The 13,885-nt window shown below is 42.4% G+C and overlaps 1 pseudogene; it reads right to left on the bottom strand.

Annotated features, from left to right (window-relative positions):
• Window positions 1-2,721: 2,721 nt before the first annotated feature.
• Window positions 2,722-3,658, bottom strand: LOC118842517 (annotated as a pseudogene).
• Window positions 3,659-13,885: the final 10,227 nt, after the last annotated feature.

Below are 13,885 nucleotides of genomic sequence, written 5' to 3'. Positions count from 1 at the left end.
GTGAAAGTGAGAACTATACATTACAAAAAGAGAATTAAAAGCTTGGTAGGGCAGACAAATATATACTGAAGAAAATAACTCCTAAAAAAAAAACCTCACTGAATAAAATAGACATGGACAAAAACTAAAACAAAGTAGAAAAAACTGAACCTATAGAAGAATATGCTATGAAAGGAAGAAGGTGGGATGTAGTTATAACAACATCAAGATTGTTCCTCTAGGCCTAATCCTAAGGACATAGAGTGGCTGAACATATGTTTAACAGGATAAGGTATTCTTGGTATCTTTGATTTCAGGTAAGAATAATAATTAACTTTTTCATAAGAATCATAATTATCTAACCATGTAGCAAACTTTCACATTATTGTTCAAAAAGGAAATAACATAATGGGGAATCGAGGCAAGAGAATCCTGCCATTACCTTGCAAGGCCATTTTCTCAATCTTCTCAGGCACAAACATCCATTTGTAGCCATTCTTAGATCACACTCTCCTTGAACAGCTTGTGGCATTTCCCTCAAATGGTGCATTACTGACTGCATGATCATTCAGACAAGTATACTGGAATTCAAAACTCAGAACAATGTCAAGTTACAGTCCCAAGAGATTCCACCTCAAATGGCAAGCCACACTTGTCATAGCTTAGGGCTAGATATAGTTATCATTGTATCTCTCATGTTGTTGCAATAACAATTGGTTGACAAGAGTTTACCAAACCTTTCCCAAGAAATAATTACTCAACGTCCTAGTCTTTCTTTTTCCTAGTTAAAACTCACGGTGTGTAAAAAAAAAATCAACCACTAGAAATTAATAATCCCATTCTGGAATTGCACATAAATAGCGTATATATGAGAGTTCACTCCAACCCAGAAGGGAAAAAAATACACTGACTGGCTATTTACTGTAGGTCTCCAGGCTAACAGACAACTATCTCTTTACGTATTGTATAGTAACCTCCTAATGCAAAAATAACTCTTTAAGACTGGAGTCTGTTGAATTTGAACTTTGTATTGAAATTGTCTCTACTCACCTGGGATTGGGGGTGGGAGCACTGGCCCGAGCCCCAGACTTTTTTAAGCTGACATTTTTAGAGGTAGTTCTGGTAGTTTGGAAGTTTTTGGTACTTCCATAGTGGTGTGATCTGGGTAGATGTTTGGACATTCCTCTGCATGTCTGTTTTCTAGTCCTTACCCAGGAAGAGCCCCTGATCCCTTGCAGATTGAAACCTTATTGTTCCTCAGGGCCAATGCTCCCTTTTGATGGCAAGCACTCCTCTCCACCCTGGAGTAGTGATCAGGAAATGGGTCTGCAGTTATTTTAAACTCTTTCTCTTTCCAGCTCTTCTTGCTGGGATTCATTGGTACCATATAGAAATGCTGATGATGGACGTGGACTTATTTTATATCCTGCAACTTCATTAAAGCTGTTGTTTCATCTAGCTTTTGAGGTGATTTGCCAGCATTCTCTAAGTATACCATCATATCATCCACAAAGCGAGTTTTCTTTCCTCATTGCCTATTCCTTTAATTTTTCTTGTTTTCTTGTTGTAACTAGCATTTCTAAGATAATGTTTAATAATGGTGGTGATAATGGACATCCTTGCTCCACCCCTGATAAACTGGGAAGGCTTCTAGTTAATCCCCACTATGGCAGCTTGGTGGTGCAGTGGATAGAGCTCCAGGTGTATCCAGACTCATCTTCTTGAGTTCAAATCCAGCCTCAGACACTTACTAGCTATATGACCCTAGGCAAGTCACTTCACCCTGTTTGCTTCAGTTTCCTCATCTGTAAGATGACCTGGAAAGGGAAATGGCCAACCACTCCAGTATCTTTGCCAAGAAAATCCCAAAAGGGGTCACAAAGAATTGGACATGACTGAAAATGACTGAACAACAACAAATAGATATTGTTTGTCCTTGGCTTTATACTGATACTTCTGATCATTTTAAGAAAGGCTCCATTAATGTCTATGCTTTCTAAGTGTTTGTAATAAGAATGGGTTCTGTATCTTGTCAAAAGTTTTTCCTGCATCTATTCATATAATCATATTATTTTTACTGTTTTTGTTATTGGTATTGATGGGTGCTTGGGTGCCCGTACTTGGATCTCAGTTTCTATTTCCTCTTCTCTTAATCTGGGCAATTTATATTTTTCTAAGTATTCATCTACCCCACTTCAACTGTCAGTTTTATTAGCATATAACTGATCTAAATAGCTCCTAATAATTGTTCTCATTTCATCTTCATGATTGGTGAATTATCATTTTCATTTTTGATACTGGTAATTTGGTTTTTTCTTTCTTTTTTTAAAAACATCAAATTAGCCAGTGGGTTGTTTTTTTTATTGTTTCCCCATCATAAAACCAGCTCCCAGTTTTATTTATTAGCTCAATGGCTTTTTTTTTTTTTACTTTCAAGTTTACTGATCTCTCCTTTAATTTTCAGGATTTCCATCTTTGTCTTTAACTGGGTATTTTTTATTTTTCTTTTTCTTTTTTTAGTTACATGCCCAATTCATTGATCTGCTCTTTTTCTCTTTTAGTGATGTACACATTTGGAGATGTAAATTTCCCCGTAAGTATTGCTTTGGCGGTATCCCACAAATTTTGATATGTTGTTTCATTGTCGTCATTATCTTTCATGGAATTCTTTTTTTTTTTAAATGGCAGTTTAGCTTTATTAGTTGGGAGACCTGGGGAGGCAGGACATCGCCCTGAGTCAAGTCACTTGTGACAAAAATGTTGGTTATGGCTGTGCTGAATAAAAGGGAGATGGGGGCCTGGTTGGCTGGTGGCTGCAAAGCTCGACTTTCCTGATGGTTGCATCTGTACAGGAAGCTGCAGTGTGGCTAAAAGCCCAGGGATTGGGTGCAAAGCCTGGGGATGTATGGGGTGCAGAGAAGATGAATCAGAGAAGCCAGATTACTAGTTAGCATGTTCCAGCTGCTTCTGAAGGGACAGGGCATTGCCAGGTTGCAGGAACCCTGTTTGTGTGGACTGGTAGTGACCGTGTACTGCACAGGACTGTGGCAGAGGTTGGGACAAGTACTGAACAGTAGGAAAAGCTGAAAAGGGCTCTGAGCTGTTGGCTGGGACGATAGCTGGGCTGGGTAGGGCCATAGTGAGGTGGGGGCTGGGCTGCCCCATTGGCCACTCCCAGACCACCTTGAAATTGCCTGTGTTCTCAGGTTCCTGCAAAAGCTGTTGACCCCAGAATATGATGGGTCGTGAGCACCTGAGGTCCAAACAGGGCCTGCTTGGCCCTATCGGCAGACATAAGAATTCCTGCTGTGTCCTCCAGGATGGCCTACATGCTGAGATGTGTCCCTGTGTGCACAGCCAGACCCTGATGGTATGCTGCCAATGTAAGTGTTGTCAAGGCCCTTTCTCCTTACCACGCCTTTTCTCCACATAGAAAACTATCCCGAGCTGCAGGAAGAGTTGGTGCTTCTCCTCTTCTAAGGCCTTGCCGTTTAAGGATTTGTTTTTTGGTCTCTTCCAGTGACATCCTTTCTTCCATTTCCTTTTTGTTCCTCCTTCATTTTCTGTTCCATCATCTTGTCTCCCTCCTCTTCCTCCTGTCTCTCCCTCTCCCACTCCATCACTATGTGTAGATACAATGCCCTAGTCATGGCTTGGGGCGTTCCAGAAGGGTCAGCATGGTGACCCACAGGGTGCTGTTCCACAGACTTGGGTGAGGATCCTGGACTTGATCATTGACAATCCATTTGCAGAAACTAATCTAGTAACCTAGAAGAAATCTGGTTTGTTGGGGGCTAAGCATTATCACAGAGGTGTAGAGGGGCTCCCATTTGCCGGAGGGGCTACCTGAGAGCCCTCCCCACCACCCCGAAGAAATGAGGTGAGAAAACCAGGCTCCATGTGATCCAGCACCCAGGCAAGGGGCGGGGAGGGGTGGGGCGGATTGGCAGGCTGAGCTCCTTACTCCTGAGAGGGAACTCAGACCCCTACCCCACTACTGCCCTGGACCAGGGCTCTGTCAGCAGGGCTCCAAAGGTAGGCAGGTCATGGAGTTATTTCTATGAGTTATTTTTTGACCCACTCACTTTTTTTTAGGATTAAATTATTAATTTTCCAATTAACTTTTAATCGTGCTTCCATAGCCCTTTATTGAAAGTAATTTTTATTGTATTGTGATTTGAAAAGGGTGCATTTAATACGTCTACTTTTCTGCATTTATTTGTGAAGTTTTTATGCCTTAATGCATGATCAATTTTTGTGAATGTGCCACGTACCACTGAAAACCCTAAATGCGCATGCTCCTTCCTATTCCTCTTCACATTTTCTCCAGAGGTTTATCACATCTAACATTTCTAAAATCCTATTAATTTCCTTAACTTCTTTCTAATTTATTTTATGGTAAAATTTACCTAGTTCTGAGAGGTAATTGCGATCCTCCCCTGCTATAACTTTACCATTTCCTCCTGTGACTCATTTAACTTTTCCTTTAAGAGTTTGGATGTTAATGCCATTTGGCGCATAAATGTTTAGTATTGGTATTTATTTCATTGCCTATGGTAGCTTTGAGCAACATGTAGCTTCCTTGCTTATCCCTTTGAATGTAGACTATTTTTCTTTTTGTTGTATGAGATCACGGTTGCTACCCTTGCCTTTTTTATTATAGCTACTGCATGATAGATTCTATGCAGCTTTTTCCTCAAAATCTGTGCTTTTCTATTTCAAATGTGTTTCTTGAAAGCAACATCTTGTTGGAATCTGGTTTCTAATCCATCCTTCTGTCTGCTTCTGTTTTATGGGTGAGTTCATCTCATTCACATTGATGATTACTAACTGTGTATTTCCCTCTATCTTATTTTCTTTTGTTATCTTTTTTTTTACACTATCCCTCCTCAAAAGTGTTTTGCTTCTGACCATTGTCATCCTTAATTTGCCCTCTTTTCAGCACCCCCTCCCCCTTTGAATGGGTACAAGGCTCAAGTAATACGGTCTTTGCAAAACCAACAGTCAATATTCATAGCTCCCCCCCAAAATATTGCCCAACAGGTCTTCCAGTTGACCAACATCCAGCATAACAGAGTTGGGGCTGCACAGTTGGCTGATTGGCTCCCACCAAACAAAGCCAAAATTCCAGCAGAAACATACAACCTGGATGCATACTGGTCAGAGGTTGGGGCCGGGGAGCCTGGTTTGAGAGAGCAGAAGCACCAACACCAGCCTGCACCCTGCTGCCACAGCATGGACCTTAGCCACCAAGCAACATCTCTCATCATGCAGTGAGAAAATGATGAGCAGAGGTCCAGACTTTACAGAGACAGTGCTGCCGGCCCCCAAGCTTGCACGCAGTAAACCCAGCTTGGACTGTCGCAACGGGCATCTTCATATAAGGCCCACTGTCTGGACTCATCCTGCCATTACCCAGAAGGAGGGACGGATACAATGTGCTCCCCAATTTCAGAGACTCAGGCTGTGCAAAACCCTGCAGCACTACCCCCTGCTAGCCCTGTCCTCCAACTCTGCTGGGACTCCCAAGTTTCTCCCACACCTCATCACTTTCTCACTTCCCTGGCTCACTTACAACACGTGCCTCCGCCATTCCAACTCTGGTTAGCGGAGAAGGGAGAGTGGATGCAGAGGAGGGATGCAGTGAGAGGAAGCTGCACAACCATCGTTACTCATAATTAGAGTTAGTGCTGGGAGGGCCGTGCAACTTGCCTGACCCTCTTGGAATTAATACAGGAGACGGAAGGATTTGGATCTGGGCTGGAGGGCTGTAGGGGGAGACATACTTGGGTAATGTAAAAAACAAAATATCAATAAAAGATTGTTTTTTAAAAAAATTAACAACCATATGAAAAATTGCTCCTAATCAATAATAAAGAGAAAATGCCCATGCAAATTCCAGGGTTTCACTTCTGACCCAGAAGATTGGCAAAGGTGACAAAAGATGGCAAATCACCAAAGCTAAAAGGGGCTTGGGAAGACAGGAATTTTCATTCCCTGTTGGAGTTCAGATTGGTCCAAGCATTCTGGAAAGTAATTTGGAATTATACTTTTAAAAGGTGACACAAACGTGCACACTGTCTAATGCCAGCTTTCCACTACTAGGCATATCCAGGCATGTCATAACCAAGGAGAGTGAAGACAGAAAGATTCTGTCAAAATATTCATCGTCATGTTTCTTTGGTAGGAGCAAGGAACTGGAAACAAAATACTTTGGGCATCCCTACAGCGGTCCATTGACTGGGGGATAGCTAATGTAGGATATGAATGTAATGAATATTATGACACCATAAGAAATAGTGAATATGAAAAATTCACAGAAGCACTGGGAAGACATTTTTAGGAATGAAGTCAGAGTAAGGAGAACAAGGAAGATGGCATAGTCAATGACAAACAATGCAAGTGAAAAGAACAGTGCAATGAATAGGGATGCTGTTCTTGTGATAATCAAGTTTAAAAAATGTTCCTTTCTCTTTCATGCAGAAGGAGCTGTGACTGCAATGTTGCCCACAATGTCAGATGCCATTCACAAGCTGAATTTTTTTCTTCTCCCTTTTAAAGCTAAGTATGGAAGAGGCAAGTATATATTTGAATAAATGTAATATGAAAATAAAAGACATCCATTTTAAAAGTTTTAACATTTGATCAGATAAAATTTTTAAAAATTAAGTATTACAAAATTTTAATAGAAAGGGGTCTTTAAAAATTCTAAACAGTAGTCATCAAGAAAAATTCAAACACAAAAATAATGAGGATAGACCATATATGCCACCAAACCCTGAAATCCCACTGTTGGTTGTACAAGATGTATGTATTGATTGACGTAACAAGATAATAATCAAATGTTATTTTGACATCTGTGTTCCTTTCTGGACCCTTGCTTATCTAGGGATTTTTCTGGATTTTTTTGCCAGCACTATTACTGTTATTTATTATTGATTTGTTATTATTATTTACAAAGCTCTATTCTGAATCATTTCTTCTTCTCGCTCTAAATTATGATGACTTCATCGGCTCTCATAGATTAATTCTCATCTCTATCAAAAGCACCCTAGTCACTTTCTTGAATTCTAGTCCCATGTCACTCACTGCCAGCTGGAAAGCCAATAGACGTCTCAAACTCAACATGTTCAACTATTGCCTTCCCTCCTCATCCTTCCCTGCTCATCCTTCCCTCTTCTTAATTTCCCTATTACAGTTATCCCTTCCACATCCCAGGGAATGATACACCCTCACGATCTGATAAATTCCCATCAAATTTTTGGGCCCTTCCTCCACACCAGAGAAATCTGAATTATTATGGTATTAAAAAGTAAAATACATCAATATTATACAATACTATTGTGTTGGCAACCAAAAATGGGCTCCTTAGTACTTAGTCAACAAGTGGCCTTGACTAGTTTGGCTTTTTCCCCTGAACTGAATGCTGTTTGTATGTTGGACTGGAGTAAGCTTGTCGGCCCCTTCACCTTGCTTCCCTTGCTTAAGGTGATGGAAAGAACCTGTGCTTTCCCGGTCAACCCCTTCACCTTGCTTAAGCAGATTGAAAGAACCTGTGCTTTCCCCGGCGTACCTTACACCCCCGCAGAAGCTGGATGGTTAAAAGCAGCTCCCGTTGGAGCCAGAGGCTGCTACAGCTACAGCCGCAGTCACAGCTACAGCCAGTCACAGCTACAGCGCAGTCACAGCTGAAGCAGGAGCTGCCAGTAGCAGAGCTGACCTACGGGAGGAAGCTGAACAAAGACTTCAGGCCAGTGGGTAATCTTTTTACCATAGAGGGGGAAGCATGATTTTGCTTTATGCAATCATGCTTCTCTGTAGCCTCCTGGTTACTCTTTCAAGGCGTACTTATTGGCCCTGGAAGCTTTTGATCAATATATCAAAATGGGGTTGCTGGTTCATGGGTTGGTTACTGTGGAGCCTAAATATATGTTTTGATTCTTCTGCCTTCTACTTTGAGAGTTTCTTATATCCGGCGGTTCCGAACCTTTCAGACATGTTTATGATCCTCTTTGAGATTATAAACTCTGCCCTCCTATTACAACTATACATATATTTGATGCATTTCTAAACTTTTTCTGTTATCCCCTGGCCTTTGCGTATTGCCTAAGGCTTCTGCAAAACTCCCCCCCCCATTTTCATTTAATTTCTTATGCCAACCCATGATATATTGAAACCGTGATGGAGAAAGGCCAGCTGTGGAAGGGGTGAAGGTCCTGCCAAAGGCATTGACATCTTTCCAGTCACCTAGGTTTTCAACCTTGGAATCAGCCTGAATTTGTCACTCTCCAACATCTCACAAATCCAGTCTGGTGCCAAGTTTTCTCTGTTTTACCTCTATCTCTCCTCTATCTCCCACTTCTTTCTACTCACATGGCCACCACTCTGGTTCAATCAACCTCTGTGACCTGCTGTCTAGACTACTGCAATAGGCTAACAGTCCTCTCTGCCCCAAGTGTCTCCTCCCCCTCTGACCCAGCCTCTGAACACATGCCAAAATGATATTCTTAAAACTAAGTCTGACAATGCCACATAGACACTCAACTCCAGTGGCCCCCTATTACTTCTTAGGCAGCTAAATCCCAGAACCCACCTACTCTTCCCTGTGTTTTATAACCCTTTTTTGGAGGGAGGAGGTTAAGTGACATGCCCAAGATCATATAGCTAGTAAGTATGTCAAGTGTCTGAAGCTGCATTTGAACTCAGGTCCTCCTGACTCCAGGGCCGGTGCTCTGTTCACCACACCACCTAGTTGCCCCTGTTTTATAACCTTTAATTGATCTTCGATGCAGCCAAACTGGCCTTCTCTCTGCTCCTCACCAGCAGCATTTCATGTCCCACCTCCACACCTATGCACTGCTGTCCCCCATCCCTGGAATGTCTTCCTCCTCAAAGCTTTTTAGAATCCCTAGTTTCTTTCAAAGCTCAGTTCAAATTTCCCCTCCTACATGAGGTCTTTCTTGATCCTTACAACTGCTAGTGCCCCCTCCACCCCCCTAATTCCCTTGTATTTTGTATATATCTTGTACACACACACACACACACACACACACACACACACTTTCTCCGACAGAACATATGCCCTCCGAGGGCAGGGACTGCTTCATTTTTGTCCCGGTATCTTCAGTGTACTCCATGATCCAGGCCTCCTTTCTGTCCTCACCCACAACGCTCATTTCCCAACTCCAGATATTTTCCCTGGCTGTCCTCCGTGCCTGGAATGTTCTCTTTCCTTATCTCCACCTCCTGGTTTCCTTCCAGTCCCACCTAAAATGTGCTTCCACAGAGAGCCTTTTGCATCCCCTTGGTTCTAACACCTTCCCTCTGTTGCTTATTTTGTGCATAGTAACCATCAGACCATGAGCTCCTTGAGAGCAGGCATTTTTACTTTTCTTTCTATGCCTGACACATAGTAGTTGGTCATAAATGCTCATTCCTTTGAATTGCTAGGCATGCAATAACTCGTTAGGAAGCTTTGGGTGATGTCTCAGAGAAGATGGACCTCCTTGTCAGGATAGCAACATGGTGGGTGGTGGATGCCCAAGCTATGAAACAACACGTAGGTTACCTTGGGAGAGAAGGAAGGGAACAGAGGCTTTGTTGGTTTCCCTACAGGCAGCATCTCTGTCCAGGACAGCGGAGGGGTGGCTTGTGTGGGCAGAAGGAGAGAAAGGACAGATAGAGAGGTTTTTGGATCCAGGACAGGCCAGCCTGTGAGGGCTAGCCTGAACAGATGATGATGACTGCGTGACAGCATCCCCCTCGGTTCTGTTGGAGAAGTTGATAGCCTTCTATTCTCTCTTGCACCAGCCAAGGACTGTCCACTGAATGGCTCCGGTATTTACATGTCGCAGTTCCTCACACCCAAGGATGGCTTAGCGTACCTGTTGGCTGGAGGCTCACAGAAAACCACAGCCATGAACGCCTTCGTCACAAAGACGGGCTTCAAACCCCTGCCTGAGCTGGGGATTCAAGGGCTCTTTCAAGAATGCTCAGGGCAGCTTCTTCCTCTGTCTGGGTCTCATAGCAATGTGATATGGAAATTATAGGAATATTTTAGAAGTGCAAGACCCCTTTCTTCAGAGATACAATAGGCATTTCTCAAAAACAGCTGCCCAAATTATTGACAAGCCGCTGAAGAAAATTTCAAATTATCTGATAACCAGCGAAATGCAAATTAAAACTCAGAAATAAAACCTTACTTCTATTAATAGCAGTTATGTGTAGCAAGTGTACTGAGACTTACAAAGCACTTTCATAGACTTGGTGTTGAAAAGGGACCTCAAAGTCCATTTATTCCAACCCATACCTGAACACAAATACTCCCTACAACACATCTGGCTAGTGGTGATCCAACTTTTGCCTGAAGACCTCCAGTGAATTCTAGGGTTTCAACTCACATGCATGAGAGTTGAAAGGGTGTCAGAAGGCAAATTTGCAGATGTTGGAGTGGCAAATGTTGCTATGGAAAGATAGTCTCACTAAGGACCCATTCATGCAGCTGTGAATTGTTCCAACTATTCTGGAAAAAAATTTGGAAGTATACCAAGTCACTAAACTCTATATGACCTTTAATCCCAAAGAGGTCATGGACAGAGGAAAAGGTCCCATGTATACAAAAAACCCATGATGTTTTTGTGGTATCCAAGAACTAGAAGCACATTGTCTGTTCATTGATTAGGGAATAGCTGTATAAATTATGGTATGTGAATGTAATGGAATAGTGTTATACCATAAGAAATGCTGAATGTGAAAAATTCAGAGAAAAATGGGCTAGGGCTGGGTTATGAGGCAGCATCACAACAATCCATACAGGTGATAATGAAGACCTCTCCTGAGGTGGTGGTAGTGGGAAACAAGTAAAGATGTAAGAAGTAACGTGGGGGCAAAATGGACAAGACAGGAAAACGTGTGTACACGTGTGTATGTGTGTGTGCACATGCATGTGTGTATGAGTGTGCATGTGTGCACGTGTGTATGTGTGAAAAGAGAGGGAAGAACACAAAGGACGCTAGTGGATTCAAGCATGGGGGTCTAGGACATGGCTGACAGACCTAGAGAAGTCACATGCCCCAGAGGCAGTGTTGGACTTACCAGATCACCTGAGCCAACTAAAGCCTTGCACATCCCTCCATTTGGGCTGCCCAGATCACAGAGGGATGAGCCAAACAGCTCCAAGTGCTGCCTCCAGGGACGACACTTGCAAGGCCCAAAAGAGCACAGCCCTCCCTTCCCCCAGAATTACAGGCCACCATCTCTCTTTGTCTTCTCCTTCTCCACATTTACTCCTCCCCTCAAGTGACTCCAGCCATTGTTCTGTTGATTCCACTTCATATGACAGCCTTGGCATCCAGGGCAAAGTCTTGCCTATGGCCAGTGCAAACTCAGGGATTAGACCCTCACTCCCTCGTCTGGGTCGTAGCCTCATTGCACTTGCCTTTCAGAGCCTTGGTTCACCTCTTATTAACCGTAACGTGTCCCTCCCTGCTAAGGTGACATTCTCGATCCTCCTAGGAGTGTGCTCCTCCTGCTGAGGTCTATTGAATCTAAGGTTTCAATATTTTCTATATTCCTTGAAATAGAATGCTGCTGAGAAAGAAGGCAAAGAGCAGAAATAAAGCAGGTATCCACCATTTTAGCTAGACAAACTGTGGCATATGAATGTGGAGGAATATTGTATGGTAGCAAGTGACAGATGTGAAGAATTTCCAGATGTTTGCCCATCCTTGGTCCCTTCACTGGGTCCCAGTCCTACAATCATCAAGCGGCTCCTGGACATTTCCAGCTGGATGTCCCAGAGGCCTCCCAAATGAAACATTTCCAAAAAGGACTGTCTGTTCTTCTGCCAAACCCTACCCTCCTCCAAATGTTCCTATTAGTATCAAAGGCATCACCATCAATCTAACTGCCCAGTCTAGTCTAGTTCGAAGCCTCAGTGTTTTCCTCCTCAGTTTCCCTCATCCCCCAACAAAACCAAATAGGGTCAATTCTGTCTTTATATTCCAAATCACTGTCTTTCATTTCACTCACACAGCCATGCCCTGAGTTCAGGCATTCATTACCTCTCTTCCAGATGACCACAATAGTTCTGGACCATGCCATGCCCCTGTGAACAAGCTTCAATGGATCCCCATTGCCTCTAGAATCAAATACAGACTCCACAGTTCACAAGCTACCCTCCTCTCTCTTTTTAAACTTATTATATAATATCCCACTTTACCCGCTCTGTGGTCCAGCCCAACTGGCCTTGCTGTTCCTCCTACAAGCCACTCCTATTCTGCTTCATTGCCTTTGTACTAGCTGAATCCTAAGCTTAAAATGTTGTCCTTTCTCCCGCTCTGCCTCTCAAAATCCCTGCTGAATTTCAACGTTCAACTCTGGTACCATCTCCATCCCCACCCTCAAAGCTCCTGCCAACCCCTAGACACTTCCTTTGTATTTACATCGTATGTGTTTTGTATATAGGATTTCCTCCAATAGACTGTAAGCTCCTAGGGGGCAAGGATTTATCAATTTTGTCTTTGGATCCTCTGAGTGTAGCACAGTGCTTGGCATACAGTAGGGGCTTAACAGATGCCTGTTAACTGAATTCAGAAAAACAAGAAAAGTTTGTTATAAACTAAAGTAGAATGAAAACAATGTCCAAAGTGAATGCATTTATCATAAGAGGAATGTGGGCACCAAGTAACTGGAAAACTGGGAAACCCATGAAGAGCCTTTCCTGGCAAGTTCGTCTTTTACTACTTAGTTAATCTAACAGGGCTGGATGAGATTCCTAACAGAAAAAGTACAAGGGAAAGAGAAGGTGGGCCAAAGGTAGAACTTTGGGGGCTGCTGAATTTAAGGAATCAAGAAATGAGCAAAGTCAGAGGAAAGAAGACAGGAGAACTAAGTGGGATATTTCTGAAGCTGAAATAGAGAATACGTAAAAGTATGAAGCAGTGGAAAGAGACGATTAATTCACAGAGGGAAAAGGGGGAATGGGAACTTACAAGAGGCCACTATATTTGGGTCACTGATGACTTCCAAGGAAGCAGGTTCAACAGAAGACTTGGCTTAGAAACAAGGGCTAAGTGGGTCAAAGGTGGCTTTTTTTTTTTTAGCATAGATGACATGTGACCTTGTTTATAAGCATCTTGGAAGGAGCCAGTGGAAGATGGATTGAAGAAGTCTAAGAAGAGATAACAGTTGGAATGTGGTCCTAGAAGGGGACTGGGTGAAGGGTGGAGGCAGGGAATTTTGTATTTGTAAGGAGTCCTCTGTGCCCAGAATCCTGAAGAAGAAAGCAGAGAGGGATTCTGAGAATACCGAAGAGTGAAAGAGCCAAGTTCTAATCAGGTTGTCCCAATTTACTACGGTTAATGTAAAGCTAATGGAATATTATTACAAAGTGCAGATTAATTATGAGGCAGTCAGGGAAATCCAGGATGACTTGAATGAACTTGTGCAGAGCCAAAGAAGCAAGATGAAAATAATACTACAACACAAGGATAAAAACAACGTAAATCAAAAGATCACAAAAAGGAATCTGAACGTCGAGAAATGAAAAAACCAATGAAGATCTAGGAGATCACGAAACAAAATTTCTGCCTTACAGCTGAAAGCTCATGGACTGTCTCAGAACAGCTTATACATTATTGTATATCATCCCTATTTGTTTGTTTTTCTTTTTTCACAAAGAAGGGTTTCATCTAGAAGGAAGGACAGGGAAATTACAATGATATAAAAACAAAAAGCATCAAAAATATACTAAAAGAAAAAATAAGTAGCAAAAAAAAGACTAAAGGAAGGACTAGGCTTTAAAAAAAATAACTACAACTTTCTTGGTGAAGTCTACTGTTCATGTGGCGAGTGGAAAAAAGGTAACTGGGAACTCGAGAGAGAAAAAGTTTTATAATAGCTACTA

Source organism: Trichosurus vulpecula, chromosome 1 (genome assembly GCF_011100635.1).
Source record: "Trichosurus vulpecula isolate mTriVul1 chromosome 1, mTriVul1.pri, whole genome shotgun sequence".
Taxonomy (NCBI): domain Eukaryota; kingdom Metazoa; phylum Chordata; class Mammalia; order Diprotodontia; family Phalangeridae; genus Trichosurus; species Trichosurus vulpecula.
Note: the sequence above shows the minus strand (reverse complement) of the source record. Positions and strands in the feature narration are given on the sequence as shown.